We start from the raw sequence: 5,678 nt of genomic DNA, 5'->3' as shown, positions 1-5,678 counted from the left end.
GGCAGTGTGTATTCTGCCCAGCCCACTTCCACAGCTGGAAAGCCTGGGCTGTGTGTGTGTGTGTGTGTGTGTGTTGTGTGTGTGAGAGTGAGAAGAGAGAGAGAGAGAGAGAGAGAGAGAGAGAGACTAGAGAGAGAGAGATGTGAGGCCTGTGTTATCTAGAAGAGAGAGATGTGAGGCCTGTGTTATCTAGAGAGAGAGAGATGTGAGGCCTGTGTTATCTAGAGAGAGAGAGAGAGAGAGATGTGAGGCCTGTGTTATCTAGAGAGAGAGAGATGTGAGGCCTGTGTTATCTAGAGAGAGAGAGATGTGAGGCCTGTGTTATCTAGAGGAGAGGAGGAAATAATTTGGAGAAAGAGGAAGTAGTTATCTTGGAAGAGCTCAGGGGTCATTGGATGAGTAATGTGAGTCTCTCTTTTCTTTTGGCTGTTTGGATGGTCTGGTTGGATGGATGTTCACTTCACAACATGTTATTTTGTTGTCTTGCCACTGACAGCATGGCCGGACTGGAGCTAGGTGCCAGAGTGCACTAGTCCTTGCTGATAACAAGCATACCCATAACATGATGCATACTCATAACATGATGCAGCCACCACAATGCTTGAAAATATGAAGAGTGGTACTTGCCCCAAAAGTAATGCTTTCTATTCAGTACCTGAAGTTACATTTTTTGCCACATTTTTAGCAGTTTAACTTTAGTGCCTTACTGTAAACAGGATGTGATTATTGTAGATGTGACAGTACTGTAACTAGCTAGCTGCTGCCAGACCAGAGCTCTTGTAGATGTGACAGTACTGTAGCTAGCTAGCTGCTGCCAGACCAGAACTCTTGTAGACGTGACAGTACTGTAGCTAGCTAGCTGCTGCCAGACCAGAGCTCTTGTAGACGTGACAGTACTGTAGCTAGCTAGCTGCTGCCATACCAGAGCTCTTGTAGATGTGACAGTAATGTAGCTAGCTAGCTGCTGCCAGACCAGAGCTCTGTTGTATCTTCGTGGATGGGGATGCTCTACCACCTAACCAACTCAGTGTATGATAGGCTTAGACTGTATTCTATACTAGTCACTAACAGTGTGCTCAAACAACCTGGAAGGGTTCTGAATTATTACAGTGCACTTCTGATACGTACATATTTGTTTAAGGACAAACTCTGTTGAAGTGAATTACGTCATTTCAACCCGTTTTTGATCAGTTATGTCATGATGAAGTTTTCTATATTTGAGTTATTTATGTAAGCATGCTCTTTCCTCTACTCTGTTTCCTCAGGTGTTTCTCCATCTGTCCCAGCCATGAAGCAGCAGAGTAGACTATAACAGCAGAACTCCCTCACACACTAAGGTAATCATGCATGTGGTCGACAGGGGCGATTCCACTTCGGCATTACCCCACAATATTTTTGGTATCCCKGATTGTTCTGGCAATTCTCACATCAAACCTTAATTTGAAAATCATGATGAAAGTGGCCCTTTTAGACCTGTATCTGCTTCCTGACGATCTGTGAACCGTACATCCGCTAACAGACAAATATCTTCGCGCTGCATCCTATACTCTCGTAGACCCTCCATGAGTCTGTGAACCGCCCTACATGAATAACAGACAACATCTTCCCGTGTCCATATTCCTGATCTCCAAGACCCCTCATCGATCTGTGAACCGTACACTCGTACACGGACAATCACTCTTGGTGCAATTGTACTCTAGACCCTCATGATCTGCTGCATCCGTACCAGGACAGACAACATCTTGGAAATGCTCCAATATACATGTTAGCCCCATATGATTCTGGGTAAACCGTACATGATGACAGACCCACATCTTGGTGTCATCTATGAATAATATGTTAGACCACTATGATCTGTAGACCGCTACATGATACAGACACACGCTCTTGGAGTATCATTCTGTACTTTTTAGACGCCTATGATCTGTGTACACCGTACATGATACAGACAACAATCCTTGGACTGTCCATGTATATCTTAGACCCGTGATGAATCTCGTCAACCTCGTACTGATACAGACAAACCTCATTGGTGTCTTGTGATCATTGACTATATCCCTTTTGTACATATTCAGTCCTCTTCACTCTCCCACTCCCTCCTCCTTATCTACATCCTTCTCCGCCTCCATCATATCGCATGGAAGACAGCGACTGTGTAAGTAGAATGAGTCTGCGCTTTACTTAAGGGCTTTACCAACACAACCTCCCATTGATCGAATTCTTTACTATGTTCAGCTCACCCATGCTTGACGCTACTGCCAGATGGCAACCGTTTCAGTTTACCATCCCGTTTATGCACTCCAGTTCACACCGTCTCTCAGCAGGCACGTGTACTGAGTACCGCACTCTGGAGTCCCTCCCTATACTGGTGTGTTGAGCCCCTACCATGGTGTGGTCGCAGATTGGAGCCCCTATGGCTGGTGTGTTGGAGCCCCTAAATGGCTGGTGTGTTGGAGCCCCTAAGGGCGGGGTGTGTTGGAGCGCCTAATGGCTGGTGTGTTGGAGGCCCCTAATGGCTGGTGTGTTGGAGCCCCTAATGGACTGCTGGCCCCATGTTGGAGCCCTAATGGGCTGCGTGTAGTTGACGATGCCTAACATGGCTGGGCACAGACCCCAAACCCCCAACCCACCACGCGCCCCCTCCGTTGTTCCGCAGAGCCGCTAATGGTTTGGTGTGCCCCTTCCCAGAGCCCCTCATGGCTGGTCGTGTTGGGACCGCCCTAATGGCATCGCCGTGCTGTTCAGACCGGCCCTAACCTGGCATGCCTCCTTCTCTCTCGCCTGCCTCTACCCCTCCTCAAGCCGGCGATGAATGATGCTTGCTGCTGCCCTTTGTAAAGCAACCCATCGACCCTCAGAACTTAAACCTTCATGGGCGAAGAGAAAAAGGGGGCCAAACATACACACGAACGCCAGAGGCAAAGCTGCTGTTCGCGCTCACACAGCAGGAGAGATCTCAAGAGTTGGGCCGAGCCCAAGCCAAAAAGGCCTTGAGGGCGGGCCCAGCACCTACCTTTAAGTAGAGGGGGGAGAAGGCAAGGGCTCGAGCGTTTTCAGCGAGGCCGAGGAGGAGCGGGCTCGGGTTATTTCAGAGGGAGGGACAGGGAAAATACTGCGCCGTTTTCAGAGGAGACGAGGGCTGGGCTTCCAGGCAGGGACGGGCCAGGGATGGCTCCCGGGTTTTTCAGATGAAGGAGGAGGGTATGCTGGGGCTTTTCCCAGCATGGGCATGGACTGGATAGAGGGCTGGGTTTTCAGAAATCCCGGATGGAATGTGCAGAGAGGGCTGGTTTTCACAATCGGTGAATGGAGGGAGGCTGGGTTTTCAGATGGGATGGACGGGAGGGCTTGGGTTTTACTGTGGAGGGAGGGCTGAGGGTTTACTGTTGCAGGGGGCTGGTGTTACTTGTAGGAGGGAGGGCTGGTTTCTACTGTGGAGGGGGGCATGGGTTTCTACTAGCTAGGAGGGGGGCCTTGGGATTGTTCACTGTTAGTAGGGAGGGCAATGGGTTTTACTGGTAGGAGGGAAGAGGCTGAGAGCTTTGAACTGTATGGAGGGAAGGGCTGGGTATTTACGTTGGAGGAGGGCTGCAGCGTTTACTTGTTGCGAAGGAGGCTGCGGTTTTTATACTGTAGTGGGGAGAGGGGCTGAAACGAAGTATAATTTAGCTTGTTGGTTCAGGGAGAGGGGTTGGTTCTTTCGAAGAGGGAGGGCTGGCTTTTCACATGAGGGAGGGAGGGCCTGGGTTTCGTAGGGAGGAGGTGGCGGGTTTTCAGAGGTTACATCTCGTAAGAGGAGGGAGGCTGGCGTTTGGAATGGAGTGGAAGAGAGAGGGCGTGCGCTTTTCACTGGTAAGGGGGAGGGCTCGGTTTTCGACTGATTGGAGGGGGGCTGGGTTTTACTGTTTGGAGGGGGCTGGGATTTTACTGTAGGAGGGAGGGCTGGATTTACTCGAGGAGGAGGGCATGCGTATGTAAGAGGAGTCGGTGGATTTTACTAATATGGAGGAGGAGGGCTGGGTTTTCACATGTAGGAGTGAGGCGGGCTGGGTTTCGTATGTAGGGAGGCTGGGTTTTACTGATTGGAGGGAGGGCTGGGTTGTTGGACTGTTGGAGGGAGGTGCTGGGTTTTACTAGTGAGGAGGGAGGGCTGGTTTTTACTGTGGAGAGGCAGGGCTGGGTTTTACATGTAGGGAGGAGGCTGGGTTTTACTGTAGGAGGGCGGGCACCTGGGTTTTACCCTGTAGAGGAGGAGGCTGGTTTTACTGTAGAGAAGGGGGCTAGGTTTTACTGTTAGGGGGGGCTGGCGGTTTTAGCGTGTTGGAGGAGAGGGCTGGTTTCTTGCTCTTGGACGGAGCGGGCTGCCTCCTTCTACTCGTTGGAGCGGAGGGTCTGGGTTTTCTGTTGGAGGGAGGCTGGTTTTACCTGTACCGGGAAGGGTGGGTCCTTTACTGTAGGGAGGGAGGGCTGGGTTTTACTGTAGGAGGGAGGGCTGGGTTTTCAGATGGATGGAGAGAGGSCTGGGTTTTAGTGTAGGAGGGTGAGAGAGGGTAGCGGGAGGAGGGGGTTGACGGAGGGGAGAGGGGGTGGTTGATTCCAAGCTCTACTGTATGTGTGTCCGTCCGTGTGCGCATGCGTATATTCCATGTTTCAGCGTGGTGAGAGAATACATCTCACGAATCACTTTCATTTCTACTGCTTCATTCCCCCTCACAGGCATACTCCTATGTCCAAAAGTTAATGTGTTCATTACAATTGAATCAACACAAATCACCCATTGACATCCATATGAGACTGAATGACCATGTGTTAAAGTGTGTTATTAATACTGTAAAGTACACGTATACTACACAGTGGTGATGTGGGGTGAAGCATTATTACTGCACCCAGGCTGTCCGTCTTGATTAGTAAGGCTTTACTGAAGTGCAGTGATTCTCTATGGGATTGAATACCACAGTGTAATATCGAAAGCCCTAATCCTACTCTGTAATATCATGCTAGTAATATAAAGTGAAAGGATCATTATCTAATTATCTCTCTCTCTCTCTCTCTCTGTCCCTCTGTCTTTCCCAACATCCATACATTATCTCAATGCACAATTTGGCAGATTTGTATTGGTTAGGTTTGGGCGATGTCAACCATTGTCCTATTGTGACTATATACCCATAAAACATTGTGATATACGATATTGGCCACCTCTGCTAAAACGACAGTTGGGCTGTAGCACCAAATCAAATACAACTGGACAAAGCATGATGAAAGATAATGTTGTTGGAAGCCTTGGCAGAGGCTTAGTGCAGGCAATGGCAAATATTTTCTAATATTCCTTTGTCTGTCTGTCTGGCTGTCTGTCTGTCTGGCTGTCTGTCTGTCTGGCTGTCTGGCGCACACGTGATGGAGCAGTGACTCTCTGATGAGGAACGGTCTGTCTTACTGATTTGAGCTAGGTTATATAGGACTACGTCATGATGAGGAACGGTCTGTCTTACTGTAGTGAAGCTAGGTATATATAGGACTACGTCATGATGAGGAAGCGGTCTGTCTTACTGAGTGAGCTAGGTTATATGAGGACTACGTCATGATGAGGAACGGTCTGTCTTATGTAGTGAGCTAGGTTATATAGGACTACGTCATGATGAGGAACGGTCTTGTCTTACTGTAGTGAGCTAGGTTTTATG

At 49.2% G+C, this 5,678-nt stretch overlaps 1 pseudogene; it reads left to right on the top strand.

The window, feature by feature from the left end:
- The window catches only part of LOC111957590 (serine/threonine-protein kinase TAO3-like), a 130,463-nt pseudogene that overhangs the window by 45,448 nt on the left and 79,337 nt on the right, over positions 1-5,678 (top strand).

This window comes from Salvelinus sp. IW2-2015, linkage group LG33 (assembly GCF_002910315.2).
Source record: "Salvelinus sp. IW2-2015 linkage group LG33, ASM291031v2, whole genome shotgun sequence".
Classification (NCBI taxonomy): Eukaryota; Metazoa; Chordata; class Actinopteri; order Salmoniformes; family Salmonidae; genus Salvelinus; species Salvelinus sp. IW2-2015.
This window is presented reverse-complemented; position numbering and strand designations above follow the sequence as displayed.